At 37.3% G+C, this 21,049-nt stretch overlaps 1 protein-coding gene and 1 pseudogene across 9 annotated transcripts in view; one reads left to right on the forward strand and one right to left on the reverse strand.

The window, feature by feature from the left end:
- CCDC148 (coiled-coil domain containing 148) overlaps window positions 1–21,049 on the reverse strand; it is a 371,756-nt gene that overhangs the window by 205,997 nt on the left and 144,710 nt on the right. The window lies entirely within an intron of this gene.
- Window positions 17,683–19,478, forward strand: LOC130458860 (actin-related protein 8-like; annotated as a pseudogene).

Here is a 21,049-nt window from a genome sequence, read left to right on the forward strand (position 1 = left end):
CTCATCAAAGAACACTATAGATCACCTGGACAGATAAAGGCAATATAGGAAGAGGAATTCATAAAAGGATCACAAGCCTGGAACAGTCATCATAGAGTGACTAAAGCAACAAGCCTCCTTGGGAGAAAAATAGGACGTGACATATAGCCAGTGAGTCAAAGCACTTTCACAAACTCTCCTTACACCAATGGAGATAGGCCAGTCTACTACCATCAATAGGCAGATGAGCCCAAGTTCTGGGAGTAACAGTGTCCCCCCCCAGATCTACAGGCCAAGCCCTTGTGTCCATTATCTATGAAGTAACCCCTGTGAAATGAGACCTGAACATTGCCTTTGCCTTGTTTCCTTTTTCAGAATTATTGCTACACTAGTATATCTGGATGGAGCTATAGTTATAGTTTGCCTAGATCAGCAGCTGATAAGCACTTAATAAATATTTGGTTGTTTGAGTCTATTCCTGTGGAAAAGAGAGAAAGACATGGACTACTCCATTACAGAATTACATGGATTTGAAATTGGTTGAATAGTTGAACTCGGACTGATCATTAATGATTCAATATCAACTTGAAGAAGATCTTTAATGGAGTTCCATAGTTTAAGAAGGTTCTTGAAATCTGGAAAGTAAACATAAGGTAACTAGGATGCTTTGATTATATGTCATAGGAGAATTAGGGATGTTTGACCTGGAGGAAAAAAAAAACCATAGGAGTGTCATATAACACTGTCTTTAAATATTTGAAAAGCTATCATGTGGAATAGAGATAAAACATTCTGTTTAGCCTCAGAATATAGAATCAGGAGCAACAGATATAAGTTGGAAAGATACAAATTCTGGCTTGATGTCAGGAAAAACTTCTTTATGACTTGAGTTGTATACATGTAGAATGGGCCATATTATTCTGTGACTCCTATGGTCACACAGCTTAGCAACAACTTGCCAAAGAGCACAATGCAATGTCAGAACCAGGATTAGAACCTAAGTCTCCTGAATTCCAGGCCAGTGCTCTTGCTACCCTCCAGTGTCATGTTCTATTTTATTTGGATCACAATTTAACTAAAATAACTGCACATTTAATTAACTGGGACAATGAACTACAGATACAAAGGAACATCATTAGAAACAAAGAGGCTCTATATTTGATTAAGGATGGAAATACATAATTGTTATTCCATCTATAAAATAATTTAAAGGTATCAAAGATCTTTAGTTATTACCCTTCTATTATCCTCAAAATATTTTACAATTGAAGGCAGATTAATACATTCAATGATACTAATGTGAATTTCACTGTCCTCCTACAAGGTGCCCTAGTTTCTATAAAGCATGTCATTCTCCTGGTAAGTAACAGGACAGGAAGATTTTTTTTTTCCCTTAGGAAAAGGGAACACTTTCCCTTGAATTGCAGTATAAGGCCCTGTACTCTAAAGAACAGCAACTGGGAAAGAGAAAGGAAGAGCTGAAATATTTTCTAAAGGAGATAAAAAACAAAGATCTATTCCATGGCATCATAAGTACTGGTATTTCTGTCCCCACGTGCCTTATGCTCAGTTGCAAAGTATGAATATATGATGAATTGCCACTAATTGAATACACAGTCTTCTGGCTCCTGTCTGAATCAGTTTTATATGTATACAGATATGTATACAGATAAACAAAAACTTTATAAAAATTGTGTGTGTGTGTATCTGTGTGTGTGTGATGGCCAAAGTCATATCTGAGTCCCTGGAGATTTGAAATCACTCTCCATTCTTCCTGGGCAAAATGTTTAAGGGAATAAAGTTTCACCAATATGCTATCAAAGCCTGTCCTCATCTCTATTAATGTTGATGCATTTTTTGAAAATTTTATTTAATTAGATGATTTAGAATGTTTTTCCATGGTTACAAGACTCATGTTCTTTCCCTCCCCTCTCCCCACTCCCCTCCCATATCTGACGAGCAATTCCACTGGGTTTAACATGTGTCATTGATCAAGATCTATTTCCATATTATTGATATTTGCTCTATGGTGATCATTTAGAGTTTTACATCCCCAAACATATCCCCATCAACCCATGTGATCAAGCAGTTGCTTTTCTACTGTGTTTCTTTTCCCACAGTTCTTCCTGTTGATGCATTTTGATAGGAGAATTATCCCATCTCTCTGTATCTAAAAGTTCCACTTCTCCATATAAAATAGACAAGAAAGGATAGAACTGAAGACCATGTCCTCATTAATGGTTTACAACTGTTTCTATAATCACATAGGTTTAGAGACAGTTTTAATTCACACACTATTTGATTACAAACTGTGAAGGGAAAAAAAAAGATGGCATATATTAGGCTGAGAAGAACAAGTTTCTTCTTTTAAATTATACCATTCAGCTACAAGCATGTTTGCCCATAAATTTTCAAGAATAGCTTAAATCCTTTTGTAAATAGAGAACAACTTTGATATTTACTTCTAAATGCTTTGACAATCTGCCATATTAAATTGAGGTGTAAGATTAGTGCTTTCCCCAAAGAGAAAGTGCAAGTGGCAAATGTCTATAAAACGCTTTTAAAATCAAAGAACATTAAGCATCACATATTGCTATAAATAAATGCAACAGCAGGAACAGGAGAACTTTATAGCACTCAGAGAATTTTTATATATTACTTGCATGTATTAATTAGGTGCCATTTTAGTGACAACATTAAAACAATTTAAACCAATGAAATAACATAATATTCAACTGCACATTTCAAAATAAATGTCCTATAAATGGTGATCAAATCCATTTTGTCTTCCCTGTTGACTTTAGAAGTCCCATATCCCAACAACTCTCCAATGACCATAATTATGCAAATTCTAAGTCATTTTTCCATTACTTGGAGAATAAAAACAAAAATATACTTAAAAATAATGATGCATAAATATATGATATTATTATTTTCAGAGTATTCATAGCTTTAAATTATCTCCAAATCAGTGTGCTTAACTCTATAGACAAGCATTCATCCCTATCAATGCTAATGAGACAATACATCTCAGTTAAATCAACAAATCCATGGTGAGTATATATATAATGTCTAAAACACTGTGGACAGGTACTAGTGAGAACATAAAGACACATGAGACATGGTCTTAGTCTTCAAGGAAATTATAAGCTAATGGTAAAATCTCTAAGTCTGCAAATAATTATAATGAAGGCAATAAAAGAGTGATGTAAAAGAAAGGGTTTGGGCTTGAGAGCAAAAGATCTTATAAGAAGATCCAACAAAGGAGGCGGGGAAGGAAGAGACAGGTAGGAGAAGAGAACAATGTCATGAAAACCTAGAGAGGAGAGTACACATAGGAGAGAAAGGTAACAAACAATATCAAATGATGCAGAGAGATCAAAAGGATAAGGATTAAGAAAGGTTCATTAGGGCTGAGGAAAGGGGACTGGTTTCTTTGAAGAGAGCAGTTTCATGGACAAAGATTGGTATCTTTGGAGAGGGGTGTTCATTTAAGGTCAGAAAGCACATTGGAGGGTGTCCATAAGCAAATGAGAGAACAAAAAGTGAAGGCAATTAGTTTTGTTTTTTTTTTTAACTTTTCAGTTTAACTGAGAAGGGAAAAAGAAATGAAGGAAATTCATATCAGGGATGGGCATGTATGTCAAGTGAGGTCTGTTAAGAATAGAAGACATGAACTTAACCCCAATTACCCAGGCCTAACCACTCTTCTGCCTTGGAACTGATCTGCAGAATAGATTCTAAGGCAGAAAGTAAGGGTTTTTAAAAAGGGAGGGGGAAGAGAAAGTAATGGCAGTGGTCTTTAAATAAGCTCTGGATTTTGAAATGAAAAAATGGTTTTTAGGGTACTACTCAGGGTTTATGAAATATAATAAAAATTTAACAATAAAAAATAGAAGACATAATTGTATTTGTAGGCAGCAGGGAAAGGAGCCAGTAGATAGGGAGAAGCTGACTATTAGTGCATAGTTGAAGGAATCTGCTGGAAAAGACAAGAAAGGATTGGATCAAAGGTGTATATAGCATGATTGGCCTTAGTAAAGAGAAGGGTCAATTCTTCATCCAAGATAAAAAATATAGTGGATGAACATGTCTGATTAATGTAAGTTAAGAAGGAAGAGAGAAGAGGGGACTCTCAGCAAAGGATTCATTTTTTTTTCAGTGAAGTATTAAGTAGAGTCTTAAGCTAGGGCCTGGAGAAGGACCCATAAAAACAAAGTTTGGAACAGTTACCTTGGAGAATTAGATATCTGAGTAAATTTCATTCAGTCATTTGACTCTTCATACCCCTACATCTGGGGTTTTCTTGATAAGATTTGAAACAATTTGCCAATTCCTTCACCATCTAATCAATTAGGGCAGTATAAACAACTTGCCTTACTACAGCAAGTACCCATTTAAAATAAGATAACATAAATTTGTAGTAGTAGATCCAGTTATCAGTTTTGTGACTTTCTCTAATTCTTCTGAAAAGGGAAAAGGGAAAGGCAAAAAACTGCCGATGTTCATTATATCAACAAAGAAAGAAGTCATAAAAAGTAGCCAAAATATAAGAGGAGTAGCAGGAGAGACCTACATTTTACAATACAAAATCCAAGAAAAAAGTCATTCTGAGTTCATGGCCTCAGATATCTAAAATGTAAAAAATATGGTTAACAAGAAATCTAAAATAGAGAATAGTAATATAAAGATCTACTAAGGTAATATTGGTATGGCACTTAGCACAGTTCCTGGCATACAGTACTATTCAAAGTAATTCTGTTTGCAGTAGATTCAATCAGCAGTTTTATGCTAAGTGAATACCTATTCACTAGTAATTCACCATTCTCAAGGAAGAAAATCTAACATCATAGATTTCACCACAACTAGAATATAGTTCTAGAAGCGTTTACCTTATTCAAAAGTAATGGAACAAGGCTGATGTAATATACTTCTGGCCAGCTGGCTAGAGTATCATCTTGATGGGTTTTCTCAATGAACTTTTTGTGTTTTTGGGGTGAAAAGTTCAGAGAGCACAATTTCTACATCCCTAAAATCAGGTTCACACAGTCTAAATGCTCTTTTCAGTTCCTTCAAACATTTAAATGGTTCAGATATAAATCAGGGCATCCTGCATTTCAGCGAGTCTAAGTCTTGGGTGGTAAAATATGTAGGCACTTTTGCATGCAGTGTCCCTAAGTCTGGTGTCAGTTTGGCAAAATCCCTGAGAGGCATGATTTTGTGTGTGTCCAGGACTTCCTTAGGTTCATAACTGGTTTGTTTGTCTACCATAACTTTGTTATTGCACACTGTCATTGCTACTGCTGTTGTTAAATTAGATGTCTCAGTGCCCTTGCTCATGTTTGTGTTGTCTGTAGCCACCTCCCCAGTCATTGTCTCAGGCCCATTCCCCAGGTTCCCGTTCTTCCTCATGCTATATTCCTAGAACATCTTAATTATAATTGGTATTTGAGAAAATAGTATTTCTAGCTTGTTGTCCATTATTTTGTTCATAGCCTTCTTTCCCAAGATTATCTTAATTCCCTTTGTGATATATGCACATGCCTTCCCAATAGCCACTAGAGCTACATATGCTTGTGGTAGAGTCTGCCATAATGTTGATATTTCAAATGGCAGTTTGTTACAGTACTGATTGATATTGAATATAGCCCCAATTGTATTATTAATCATGCCAGTGATGGTATTGTAGATGAAGTAGTACCCCCAATATGCCAAGATGGATCCCACCAACATTGTCCAAAATAACTTTTGAATCATTTTGTTTTCTTGTTATAGCCGTCCCTCTTTGTTAATATGTTTTTTCTCTATGTACTGCCTCCCTGTATACTTATGTCTGCCATGCCCAGAGAGTTCCAACTATCAAAGAATGGCAGTTGGTAATAGATCCTTCTAAGCCCTGGGGTGCCACTTGTAATAGAGGGGCAAAAAGAGAGAGATTTATGATAAGAGAAGAAAGGTGATAAAGGAAATGGAGTCTAACTCCTCTAAGGCAAGGACAGAGTGAAGAGGTGATGTTGATAAGCCAAGGGAGAGAAAGGAGAATGGGTTTGTCTTTTCCTCTTCAGCACTCTCTGACAACCCCTCCCCCCATGGCTGCCTTCACTCTTAACTGCTGGATTCTTTGAAGGATCTTGTTGATGAGTTTCCCTCTAGTAACAGTTTGAGTGTATTTGAGGGAAACAAAAAGGGAAAAGGGCAGATGAAGGAATTGAGGTTCAAGAAGAAAGGAGGGTGAAGGGTCCCTATCTAACTAATACCCTTCTCCCCACAGTCAGGTTAATCAGGTTTTGGTTTATCTGACCCCTTGGATAGGAGTAAAAGGACTCCGGTTCTTGGCTGCACTGTAAGTGTCCCCAAGATCAAAGATCAAGTTCAAGGAGGGTGATAGAAATCTTTATTAGTGGACAACTTATGTTTCAAAGTTCTGTCCAAGTGGCTTGTTTTCTTATGAAGGTCTAGGATCAGGAATCACAGAGAAAGATCACTGGAATGGAGATTAGCTGGAGCCTGCTTTTCTGGTGTGTTTTTCCAGACTGAAGTTAATTTCCCAACTGCCGAATCAGTTCCCTTCCTCCTCTCTCTCCAAAGTTCTGAGTTCCTTTTCACCTATCTGCCACTGCTGTAGAATTCTGCAGTTCTTTCAAGTTCATTTCTTTCCAATGTTTCAAACCTTCTCTTACACTGAGGAGGTGAAGGTGGGGAGAGAGGAGCTAGATGGATTAGTGCAGTGATGGCAAACCTTTTAGAGTTAGAGTGTCAAGCCCCATTCCCACCTCACCCCTGCTTTACCCTACAGAGAAGACAGAAGAAGCACTCCCATTGGGCTGCTGGGCAGAGGGGTAGGTGATGAGAAACACATGTGGAGAAGGGAAGGAGAGTGACCTGAGTACTCTGCTCCCCTCCATCTATGTACTATGCTATGAACTCTGCTCTCCTCACACCTAGCTCCTCTCCAATCCCACCATGGGAATTACCTTGACCATAGACTCAATAGGCTTACATATGTGCCACACACTCACATAGCATATAACACCTCCCTCCTTAGCACCTTACCCCAGACAGAGGAGGGAAGAAGTGCTCCCATTGGGCTGCTAGGCAGAGGGGCATTGGAAATGAGGAATGTCCTCAGGTGCATGGAGAGGGGGATGGCAACAGCCCCACCCCAGTCCCTCTAGCTTTCTAGTAACGAACTCTGGTGGGCAACTGCAGACCTGACCACAGGACTCTGCATGTCCATTTTGGTATGCATGGTATAGGTTTGCCATCAGTGGCTTAGTGGATAGAGAAATGGACCTGGAAACAGGAGGTCCTAAATTTAAATCTGGCCTCAGAAACCTGCTTTCTGTGTGACCCTGGGCAAGTCACTGGATCCCCATTTCCTATCCTTTACCACTCATCTGCCTTAGATTGGTTCTAAGATGTCAGGTAAGGATTTTTATTTTTTAATGTAATGGAATAGGTAAAAAGGTGAGGAGAAGAGGTAGAAGTAGAATATTAATGGTATTAAGATATATTCTTGTGAGTTAATAGAGAGTTTTAAAGGAAAATTGTAGTTAAGGGCATCTGAAAGGTCAGAGGAGTCAGACAGAAAAAATAATATTATCATTTAGATACCTTTCTAACAATTGCAAACTACCTAGACAGAAAGAGGACATTGATGAAAATGGTAAGGAACAGAAGGAACAGAGCAAGCCAAGTGGAGGCAAAAACATTAGTGATGGGGAACTTCAATTATCTATATATTTGCTTTAATTCTTTTCTCTCTGCCAAAATCAAAGTAACTAATAACTTCTAGATTTCCCTCAGTAACAGTTTAAGAATTATTAACTAGAGGAACAAACAAGAAAAAAATTATATTCTAGAACTGAGTCTCACCATTAAAGAGGAACCAGTTGCTGAGGGTAGTGAATCTTGAAAAAAGTGAACATTCCAACTTGGAATTTTGTAATATTGGAGGTGGAGAAACGGATTTGGGAATAATGTGGCATGCACATTAAATTAGAAGAGAATGGATTTCAAAGAGTTCTTCAAAAGTACTAGTAATCAGGGAGTCAAGATGGCAGCATAGAGGCAGCAAAAGATCAGACCTCTCTTCCAAACCAATTAAAAACAAAATGCTTCTAGGGGACTGAAAACCAAATCTAACAAAAGGACAGAGCTAAGGAAGCCTCCTGCTGGACTCAACCTAAAATGTACTCCCCAAAAAGCCTAAATTTGAGAACACTCAGGTTTAAGGGGAAGGAAGAAGGAAGGTCCCAGGACCCCTCCCCCACCTATAATACTGAGCCTCCAGCAGTGACTGAAATCTCTGGGCAGGCAAGGGTGCTAGTATGGAGGGAGTACCTTGTGGGCAAAGGTATACCAAGCTCAGGGCTTTAAACACAGGTGGCAGGAAGGCAACTGGAGGAGAAGCTCAGAGAAGGCAGCCCAACTGCAGCTGAGACACTCCATATGGCCCCTCCCCCTCCTGAGGTTTTGGCCTCAGGGCACATCCAGTTCTCCAAGATCAACTCCTCCCTGGCTTAATCTAATCAAGCCTTCATAGGGCAGGGAAACTCAGGCTCCAAAACCCCTCCCCCACAGACTGCTTTGAGAGCCTTGCTGATCAAGCTCAAGAGTGAGGGCTGCAACTACTATAGAACACCCTAATAATAAGGTGGGAAGCCCAGCTCCTTTTCAACTTCTGCTGACAGTTGGGAAAGATCTGACATCAGGACTAAACCTGACCAATCAACAGAGCATATATGAAGTCCCTTCAGAACATAAAAGCTCAAATAAGAAGAGCAAAACTACAGGCAACTATGGGGTAGGGGCGGGGGAAGAAGGGGAAAATATGAGCAAACAACATAAAAAGAAAAAATAAATTACCATTGACAGCTTATATCCAGGCAATGAACAAAGAGTAAATGAAATAGAGGAGGATCAAGGAACACCAAACAAAAACACAGAAACTCCAGCAAATTGGACACAGGCTTTGGAAAAACTCAAAATACAATTCAAAACACAATTAAGAGAGGCTAAAGACAACTGGGAAAAGGACTTAAAAAGCAAATAAGTCATCTGGAAACAGAGGAACTTGAAATAAAATGAGAAAATACTGTCTTGAAAGGCAAAATAAATTAGCTTGAAAATGAAGCAAAGGAGATGAAAGATGAGGCAAAGAGAATGAAAGAAGACCTCCAAAGAAAATCAGACCAGAAGGAGAAGGATGACCAAAATGCCAGGGATGAAATTTAGTCTTTAAAAATTAGAATACAACAATTAGAAGCAAATGACTTCACAAGGCAGCAGGAAACTATAAAACAAAATCAAAAGAATGAAAAAATTAAGGAAACTATGAAACACCTCATCCACAAAACAGATTTAGAAAACACGTCCAGGAGAGACAACTTAAGAATCATTGGTCTAGTGGAAGACCACAACAAAAGAAAAAGCCTGCACATCATTCTATAAGAAATTATTGACTTCTGGGTAAGCATGGCTGTAGAGTAGATGTGGCTTGCTTCCTCTCCTCAGACCCAATGACACAGACAAACCTCAAAAGACCCTCCCAAAATAAAAAAACAATCATTCTCATTAGAACGGAAAGACCCCACAACAAGGCAAAGCTCTGAAGATAGGTGGGATTCCGGCATCTTCACAATATGAGGGAACAAAAAGCTAACCCACCCTCCCCTCCCCCACCAAACAGCCAGAGCCAGAGTTAAAGTCAGCACTGGCCAGAATCAACAAGTGAGGGAGGGGCACCCCAGGACTGAACAACAGGAAGCCCCAGGTCTGGAGACCTGAATAACATAAGGTCCTTCTCCTGAGAGTACTAATACCCAAAACCCCAGCAGGTAGGCTAAGGGAGCACAGATCTTGGGCTCCCAGAACTAGCGCGCTATAATCACCAAGTGCACGAAGGTATCTCCTGACGTGAGCGAGGGGCACCGGCAGGTCTTGGGAGTTAGCTAAGACCACCAAAGACTTTCACCTGAGAGCATTAACTCCCAAAATGCCAGCAGGCAGGGGAGGGCAGTCCCTGTGCTTCCCCAGGAAGGCAGCACAGCTGCAGAGAACCTAGAATTATCCTGAGACTAAAGCCTTGACCATTAGACCCTTATACTGAGAGCAAGTACTACTCATTCAGATTTCTGACTGGAAAGGAGAGGAAGAAAAAAACAAATAAAACACAAGAGATGGCAAACTGCACCCAAGAATCCCAACACCCCAACACCAAGAAAAGCAAGAAGAAGGGGTGACTTTGGATACATTTTATGGAGGGTAAACACAAAAAAAAACAGAGGAAATAGCAGAAGAGCAAGCACAAACAAATGTGCTAAAACCTTCCAAAAGAAATGGAAATTGTCCACAAGCTCCTGAAGAATTTAAATTGGAAGTTATCAAAAAGATAGAAGCCTTCTGGCAGGAAAAATGGGAAATAATGCAAAAGGAACTCAGCAATCTGAAGCACGAAAAAATGCAACTACAGAAACAGCTTGAAGCCTCAAATAGCAAAATAGACCAAACTGAAAAGGAAAACCAGGCTTTAAAGTTCAGAATCAGGCAACTGGAAGACAATGATCTTGCAAAAGAGCAAGAATTAATAAAGCAAACCCAAAAGACTAAGAAATTAGAAGATAGCATAAAATATCTCACTGACAAGGTGACAGACCTGGAAAATAGAGGAAGGAGAGACAATCTGAGAATAATTGGCCTTCCAGAAAAGCCAGAAATAAATAGTAATCTCGACGTAATAACACAAGATATCATCAAGGAAAACCAGAGATTCTAGAACAAGGGGGAAATACAGCCATTGAAAGAGTTCACAGAACACCCTCTACACTAAATCCCCAAAAGACAACTCCCAGGAATGTAATTGCCAAATTTCAAAGCTTTCAAGCAAAAGAAAAAATCTTACAAGAAGTCAGAAAAAGACAATTTAGACATAAAGGAATGACAATCAGGGTCACACAAAACCTTGCAATTTCCACTTTGAATGACAGTAAGTCATGGAACATGATATTCAGAAAGGCAAGAGAGCTGGGTCTTCAACCAAGAATCAGCTATCCATCAAAACTGACTATATACTTCCAGGGGAAAGTATTGGCATTCAACAAAATAGAAGATTTCCAAATTTTTGTAAAGAAAAGAACAGAGCTCTGTGTAAAGTTTGATATCCAAACACAAAGAGCAAAGAAAACTTGAAAAGGTAAATATGAAGGAAAGGGAAAAGGAGAAAAACGTTATCTTTTTCTTTTATTCAAACTCTCTTCTATGAGAACTACATTTATATCAAATTATATATATTAATATGTGGGGAAAATAATGTGTAACTCTCAAAAATTGTATGCATCATTAGAGTAGTTAGAAGAATCATGCATAGGGAATAATTGGGGCATTAAGACAATATGGAGAAAGGGGGGTGAAAGAAAGAAAAAGGGAGGAGGTGAATCATTGATAGTACTAAGATATACTTCAAGAAATAGAAAAAAAAACTAAATAGAATAATCTTTCTCACACAAAGATACACATGGGAAGGGGAGGGGAAGAAATTTCCTATAGGGAGGAAAGGAAGAAAGTGCTAATTGGTATTACTTAAACCTTACTCTCAGTGAAATCAACTCTGAGAGCTTAGAACATCTATATCCATTGGGATCCTGAATTCTATCTTATCCAACAGGGTAAGAGAGAAAGGAAAATTAAGGAGGGGTAGGGGGGAAGGAGTATAAAAAGAGAGGGAAGGTGAAGGGAGAGGGGAAGGGAGCATTAAAAGGGAGGGGCTAGAAAGGGAAACATATGAAGGGAGGAGACTAGGGGAACTGACCTAAAGTAAATCACTGGTTCAAAAGGTTATAGCTAAAGAAGAAAGGTCAGAACTAGGGGAAGATATCAAAATACCAGGGAATCCACAAGTGACAATCATAACTTTGAACACAAATGGGATGAACTCACCCATAAAATGTAGATGAATAGTGGATTGGATTAGAACCCAAAACCCTACCATATGTTGTCTTCAAGAAACACATATGAGGCAGGTTGATACTCACAAGGTTAGAAATAAAGGATGGAGTAAGACCTTTTGGGCCTCAACTGATAGAAAGAAGGCAGGAGTTGCAATCATGATATCTGACAAAGAAAAAGCAGAAATAGACCTGATCAAAAGGGATAGGGAAGGTAAATATATTCTGTTAAAAGGGAGTATAGACAATGAGGAAATATCACTAATCAACATGTATGCACCAAATGGTATAGCATCCAAATTTCTAATGGAGAAACTAGGAGAAGTGAAGGAGGAAATACACAGTAAAACCATATTAGTGGGAGACTTGAACCAACCACTATCAAATTTAGATAAATCAAGCCAAAAAATAAATAAGAAAGAGGTAAAAGATGTGAATGAAATCTTAGAAAAATTAGAGTTAATAGACATATGGAGAAAAATAAATAGGGACAAAAAGGAATACACCGTCTTCTCAGCACCACATGGCATATTCACAAAGATAGATCATACACTAGGTCACAGAAACATGGCATACAAATGCAGAAAAGAAGAAATAATAAATGCAAACTTTTCAGATCATAAGGCAATAAAAATAATAATCAGTAAGGGTACATGGAGAGCCAAATTAAAAATTAATTGGAAATTAAATAATATGATACTCCAAAACTGGTTAGTTAGAGAAGAAATCATAGAAACAATAATTTCATTGAAGAAAATGACAATGGTGAGACATCCTTTCAAAACTTATGGGATGCAGCCAAAGCAGTACTCAGAGGAAAATTCATATCCTTGAGTGCATATATTAAAAAATTAGGGAGGGCAGAGATCAATGAATTGGAAATGCAAATAAAAAAATGAGAAAGCAAACAAATTAAAAAACCCCAAAAGAAAACCAAACTAGAGATCCTAAAAATTAAGGGAGAAATTAATAAAATCGAAAGTGATAGAACTATTAAACTAATAAACAAGACTAGAAGCGGGTACTTTGAAAAAACAGACAAAATAGACAAAGTACTGGTCAATCTAATTTAAAAAAGGAAAGAAGAAAGGCAAAGTAACAGCATCAAAGATGAAAAGGGGGACCTCACCTCCAATGAAGAGGAAATCAAGGCAATCATTAAAAACTACTTTGCCCAACTATATGGCAATAAATATAGCAACCTAGGTGATATGAATGAATATTTACAAAAATATAAATTGCCTAGACTGACAGAAGAAGAAATATAATTCTTAAATAAACCCATATCAGAAAAAGAAATACAACAGGCCATCAAAAAACTCCCTAAGAAAAAATCCCCAGGGCCTGATGGATTCACAAGTGAATTCTATCAAACATTCAGAGAACAGTTAATCCCAATGCTGTACAAACTATTTGACATAATAAGCAAAGAGGGAGTTCTACCATATTCCTTTTATGACACAAACATGGTACTGATTCCAAAGCCAGGCAGGTCAAAATGGAGAAAGAAAATTATAGACCAATCTCCTCAATGAATAGAGGATACTAGCAAAAAGATTCCAGCAAGTTATCAGAAGAGTCATTCATTATGACCAACTAGGATTTATACCAAGGATGCAGGGCTGGTTCAATATTAAGAAAACCATCCACATAATTGACCACATTAACAAGTAAACCAACATAAATCACATGATTATCTCAATAGATGCAGAAAAAGCCTTTGACAAAATACAACACTCATTCCTATTGAAAACACTAGAAAGTATAGGAATAGAAGGGCCTTTCCTAAAAATAATAAACAGTATATATCTAAAACCATCAGCAAACATCATCTGCAATAGGGATAAACTAGATGCATTCCCAATAAGATCAGCAGTGAAACAGGGATGCCCATTATCATCTCTATTATTTAACATTGTACTAGAAACATTAGCAGTAGCAATTAGAGAAGAAAAAGAAATTGAAGGTATTAAAATAAGCAATGAGGAGACCAAACTATCACTCTTTGCAGATGATATGATAGTCTACTTAAAGAATCCTAGAGAATCAACTAAAAAGCTAGTCAAATAATCAACATCTTTAGCAAAGTTGCAGGATACAAAATAAACCCACATAAGTCATCAGCATTTCTATATATTTCCAACATATCTCAGCAGCAAGAATTAGAAAAAGAAATTCCATTTAAAATCACCCTAGACAATATAAAGTACTTAGGAATCTATCTGCTGAAACAAACACAGGAACTATATGAACACAACTATAATACACTCCATACAATTAAAACTAGATCTAAACAATTGGAAAAACATTGATTGCTCATGGATAGCACAAGCTACCATAATAAAAATGACATACCCATCGAACTACCAAAACACTTTTTACTGAATTAGAAAAAAACATAACAATGTTCATTTGAAAGAACAAAAGATCAAGGATATCCAGGGAAATAATGGAAAATAATGTGAAGGAAGGTGGCCTTGCAGGACCAGATCTCAAACTATACTATAAAGCAGTGGTCATCAAAACAATATGGTACTGGCTAAGAGACAGAAAAGAGGATGAGTGGAACAGACTTGGGGTAAGTGACCTCAGTAAGACAGTCTATGATAAGCCCAAAGATCCCATTTAGGGATAAAAATCCACTATTTGATAAAAACTGCTGGGAAAATTGGAAGACAGTATGGGAGAGATTAAGTTTGGATCAACATCTCACAACCTACAGCAATATAAACTCAGAATGGGTGAATGACTTGAATATAAAGAAGGAAACTTTAAGTAAATTAGGTGAACACAGAATAGTATACATGTCAGGTCTTTGGGAAAGGAAAGATTTTTAAGTCCAAGCAAAAGTTAGGGGAAAAAATCACAAGATATAAAATAAATAATTTTTATTACATTAAATTAAAAAGGTTTTGTACAAACAAAACCAATTCAACCAAAATTAGAAGGGAAGCAACCAATTGGGAAACAATCTTCATAACAAAAAACCTCTGACAAAGGTCTAATTACTCAAATTTATAAAGAGCTAAACCAATTGTACAAAAAATCAAGCCATTCTCCAACTGATAAATGGGCAAGGGAAATGAATAGGCAATTTTCAGATAAAGAAATTAAAACTATTAATAAGCACATAAAAAAGTGTTCTAAATCTCTTATAATCAGAGAGATACAAATTAAAACAACTCTGAGGTATCATGTCACACCTAGCAGATTGGTTAAAATGACAGCAAAGGGAAGTAAATGAATACTGGAAGGGATATGGCAAAGTTGGGACATTAATGCATTGCTGGTGGAGTTGTGAATTGATCCAACCATTCTGGAGGGCAATTTGGAATTATGCCCAAAGGGCACTAAAAGACTGTCTGCCTTTTGACCCAGCCATAGCACTGCTGGATTTGTATCCCAAAGAGATAATAAGGGAAAAGACTTGTATGAGAATATTCATAGCTGTGCTCTTTGTGTTGGCCAAAAATTGGAAAATGAGGGGATGCCCTTCAATTGGGGAATGGCTGAACAAATTGTGGTATATGTTGGTGATAGATACTATTGTGCTCAAAGGAATAATAAACTGGAGGAATTCCATGGGGACTGGAACAACCTCTAGGAAGCGATGCAGAGCAAGAGGAGCAGAACCAGGAGAACATTGTATTCAGAGACTAACACACTGTGGTACAATCTAATGTAATGGACTTCTCCATTAGTGGCAATGCAGTGATCCTGATCAACTTGGAGGGATCCATGAGAAAGAACACTATCCACATTCAGAGGAAAAACTGTGGTAGTAGAAACACAGAAGAAAAACAATTGCTTGATCACATGGGTCGAAGCGGATATGATTAGGGATATAGACTCTAAATGATCATCCTAGTGCAAACATCAACATGGAAATAGGTTCTGATCAAGGACACATGTAAAACCCAGTGGAATTGTGTGTCTGCTATGGGAACGGGTTGGGGAAGGGGAGGGAGGGAAAGACTATGATTCTTATAACAAAGGAATAATGTTCTAAATTGACTAATAAAATTTTCAAAAAATAAAAAAATAAATAAAAGACAGGAAAAAAGTACTAGCAATCAGTGGATGGACTAAGACTTGAAAGTAAGACTGTGATGGATAGGAAGCTCTCAGGAATAAATTCTAAAGACACAAAGAGAAACAATTGTGCAAAGACAGAAAAAAAAGAGTAGTTGTTTTAAGAGTCCAGAATGGATCCATGGGAATTCAGAAAGCAATTTAGACTTTTTTTAATGTTTAGAATCTGGAAACAAGGGCAGATTGTACTTTGGTGATCAAAATGTTATACACTTTGTTGTTGTTATAATTGCATGTCATCAGAATGTCTTTTAAAAAATCACATTTTTAAATTCAATATCTTAGCTACTATTTTTATAGTAGGTTTTACTTTAAATTACAGCAAAGTAAACAAAAACTTGCTGTAGACATTTTTTCCATAATAAACTTGATTATTCCCTTGCTCTAAAGAAAAGAATAGGAGTCTGTTGTGAACAAGATAAAAGGAGTAAAAGCCAGGATCAGAGACAGTAAGGTGACTGTTTATTCTTTTGTATCCTGGTAGTGATGAGATGAACAAATACTTACTTGTACAATATGTATTACTGTTTCTGCTTGTTGAATAGGAGAAAAAGGATAAAGAAAAAAGTGGCTACTAGTGTTTGAGGGTCACAACAAGTTAAAACAGTAGAGCTTCAATTACTGGCATGTTTCTCTTAAGAATGCTGACTAAGGAATTGTATAGTGGCTTCAGGGTTTGGACATGTCCTGTTGCTGAGTCTCCATTTCTAGTTTTGGTCAGCTATGGCCATGGAGTCTTCAGTCTGGGAGAGGAGTTCCCCCAGAACGTTGCAGCGCCTTAGATCTTCCAGTGGTCACATTCAATTTCTCATATACAGAAACTATCAGTTGCCCAACCCAGCACACAAGCCCATGCAACTGCCCCCTCACACTGCCTCATCAGAACACTCCTAAATAGTATAAATTTAAACCTGGTTTACTATTAAAATACCCTCCAATACCTACATAGATAATACAGTCTTTGATTATGACTGTGGAACGAGGAGATATGAGTAGCTGTTAAAGTTCCCCATAGGTGTCTGCATACCTAGTTAGGGGGTTATTTTCTCCATTTTGTCTTTCCCTGGTACCTACTCCTTAAAAGAACAAAATCCATGAAAACATATAATTGTTTCAGGGTTTTTATATTCCCTGGTTTGATAAGCACTAAATTCTGCAATAATTCAACCTACTATAGATTTCCTATTTTTCCTAAAGGTATATTAAATTATAGTTATTATAATGGAATACAAAAATGGGCAGGGGGGATGAATCACAGTTTTGGGTAGGCCTATTTACACACAACTAATAAGTGTCTGAAGCAGGATTTGAACTCAGGTCTTCTTGACTCCAAGAGTTCAGCACTGTATCCTTTATACCACCTAGCTACCTGAAGTTATATAAAGGTATCAAAGGTCTTCATTAGTAGCTAAATATTCTGTTGAAAAGACTTCCTTATTTATAAAGTATGGCTATAAAAGAACATTGGAATCAGAAAACAGGTTTTCTTCTAACAAACTGTGCATCCTTGGAAAGACATTTCAAAGTTTCATTCAATTTCTTCATTTCAAAAATTATTTTCATTATATTCATCATGAGATTGTTATTCAGATTAAATAAAATAATCTTAGAATCTGAGTGTCATATGGTTCCTCAGAGGCCATTTAAGAAGTGGAAGAGACCCAAGATGCATAATCACAACAAAAACCTTCTCTACAACAAATTTATTAAGCATTCATGCAGACTAATTAAAGACCTCCAGTAAGGAGGAATCCATTCAATGTCTCTGGAGTCAGCCCATTCAACTTTGAAATAATTCTAATTGTTAACAAGTTTTCCACATACCAGGGCTATAGTTGCTTCTTTGCAGCCATACTATATCTAGATTTAGAGGAATTTTTCTATTCAAGTCTTAAATATATCACATCCAGTTGGATTTTCTCCTTAGCATAGTCATAATAAAACTGGGCTCAACAAGCCTGAAAGTACTAAAGACACAAATGGACTAAAAACGGTGGACCAGACCACAAGGTTCAAAATGATGTTGAATCGTGAGAGAAGGATCCCAGTGTCCCCAGACCAGGTTCAACCCTACAACCAAAAGTGGAGGCTTTGTATGTGAATCTCCTGGATTATAATAATCACTGGCCTATTTACAGAAGTCAGTTAAATATTCATCCTAGGGGCACACTCACTGCCATCCTGGCAGCTCTCAAAGCAATATGGTCACACATGATACAAAAATATTTGGAAATTCCCTGAAAGACCTCAAGTATTATAGGTGCATCTTGTTAGTTCCAGATATTTGGGACAAACAGCATGTGAAAGAAATCATGAATATGCCCCTCGTGAAGAAGGGCGTCTCAGGCATTGTGTTCCTTCAGGAATCTGTGTGTGCCACTTTTGGCACTAGCCTGAGCAGCCCTTACATCATAGATGCTAGAGACCAGAAGATGAGTGAATGCTGCATGAATTTCCCATTGGAATGCATGGCTTCTGCCATGTTGTGCTATTTTTCCTGGCTCATGCAAAGAACCAGCTTTTCCTACAGAGACTGCCAATTAATGAACAAATGGACTGCCTCCTCTTGCAGCACCTTTTGCCACCTATATCAGGACAATTCTGGCCTTCAAGATCATGAGTTTCCAATTCAGACTTGGAGTCTCTATTATTGCTTTCCCAGTTTTGTCTCCAGTTATAGAATGTACTGGCTCCCATACCCCTTACCTTTCAACCTTTGGCATTGTGGGCCAGAAAATGACAGTCCTGCCCCAGAGATCACAGGGCAGCACTGAGGATCCCTATAATGAGCATTACCTCTGAGACACACAGAGCAAGCAGGAACAGTTTTCAAAGGCCACAGCTGATCACCAATCAGTGGTCAACTCTCGAGTGCTTCAACAGTGGTCTGTGTTGTTAGGCTCCAGCTGTGCCAAATAGGGTCCAGGAAGCAGAGCTGGGGCCATCCCAGAGTGACTGCCTAATGGCAGCCAACAAGTGCAAGGTGGCTCCCATAGCCCTGCAATCTCCCATTTTAAAAGGAAAACGCTGGGCCTGGACAAAGCTATCTTCTACAGCATCCACTGCTGCACCTCAGATGATACAAAAAGGAAGACAGACAGACAGCTACATCCTGGTGGTAGACTGTAGCCTAATGTTCCACAATGTCCAGAAGCATTCCTTCAGCACCAAATCCTGAACAAGATGCCCCAGTCCATCAGAAAAGTAGTCAAAAAGGTTTAAGCCATTAGGGGGCTGAAGGGAATGGATCCAGGCCTTATCCCACGGAAGAGCAGAGCTGTGCTGGCCTGTCTGGATACCAGTGTTTTGAAATCTGCAGGCTACCTGAGCAAACTGCTTTTATGTGGTGAGCCCAGAACAAGAAGCTCTGGTCAGCATTATGAAAGACATGAAGTGGAGAAGATTTGTATCACATTTACTTTTCTAATTTATTGTTTCTTGTGTTGGGAGTTTATTGGATGAGACATAAAGATTCAATAGTCTTAGTTTTAGAACTACCAAATGCATATATGATCAGACACTTTGGAATAAACTTTTGGTGTTGCCTCAAAAAAATCATTCAGTTCTCATTTTTAACAAAGATTTATAAACTAATAAAACATAGTTTTAGTACTCAAATTTCATTTTTTCTTAAATTTATATGGCATCTTTATTCCAAACATTTCATTTTTTTAAATGGCTTGAGGACTATCAGGTAAATGAGAAATACTGATTCCTGATTTAAGAAGCAGGTATACAAAGTAAATCCTTATAAAATACTGAAAGAATCATTTTGATTTGATATAAGCAATGAGCATAAACAGAAGGAAAAGAGAGTTGACATTCACAAATGTTTGTAGTAAATTGCTGTGTATCATCTACAGGTAAGTCTGCACATTATTTCTATAAGATGTTTTAGCAGATGAATTGTGACAGATAAATCTAAACACATTAGCTGAAAAACCTATTGTTAGTTTCATTGCAACATTAACACCTCTTGATACAATTGTTTCAGCTGGTTAGAAATTTACTAGCACACATGGCATACCAGCCTACATTTTCAAGACCCAGAGAGTATGGCACCTGAGAATATTATAGGGTGGAATAGGTCAGAGTTATTCACGAGAGGTTTTTTTTATTCTTCAGTGGGTATGAAATAAGATTAAGTTTGAGTAAATCAGATTGGAGGAAACTGAAACAGCTGCCTGGTGGGTTTAGTATATAGGACAATTGGCATATGTCAGGTCTTTTTACTGAATAATACAGACAGGATTTGTTAGCAAAAGAATAGAAGATTTGTAGCTAAGCAAAGACTAGAGTAAATGTTTAGAGAATACATTTTCCATGAAGCAGGATGTCAAATCTTGACATGTAAAGAATTATAATACCTGTTTTTAATATCAAATCAGTTGTGCAAAGAAGACAGTTTTTCAAAGCCTTGTTAAGTTGTAATTGTACTCTAATGCTTTGAAGAGTAACTTACCATTAATATAAATGATTATGATTAATATTAATAATATAGATCACATGTTACTTGCCAGGCAGAACATAAAATTGGATATGTATGGTTAAAGTTCCCAAAATTAATTTGAACCTCTACAGAAAAAGAAAAACTTTCTAGTTATTTATGATTTCTTAATGAGTACTTGCAACAGAATGATAGTGGTATTTTTTTCCTACATATCTTCTATTGTGGCACATATTTATATGGTAGTTAAAATTTCAAAAGCTCCAGTGATTGGTAATTAAGTTATTCTTTATACTATTACAAAGAAGTGGTTAGCTTTGTTTTCCCTGTTTTTATAGGCTAGGAAACAGGTTACAAAACATGTTTTTACAAGATAACATTTTTCAAACATATTGTGTTTTGCGTTGTTTGTTTGTTTGCTTGTTGGCAGTGTTCCATAATATTTTTATATGATGATTAGTGAATTTAACTGATATTATACAGAAAAGGATTTGGGCTCAGTTTAAGGGGAAAGGTTCTAATTATTATAGTACTTCAAAAAATGGAGAGGAAAATGATTATTTGGGGGTGAGTGAGTGGTTTTTGC

Source organism: Monodelphis domestica, chromosome 4 (assembly GCF_027887165.1).
Source record: "Monodelphis domestica isolate mMonDom1 chromosome 4, mMonDom1.pri, whole genome shotgun sequence".
Classification (NCBI taxonomy): domain Eukaryota; kingdom Metazoa; phylum Chordata; class Mammalia; order Didelphimorphia; family Didelphidae; genus Monodelphis; species Monodelphis domestica.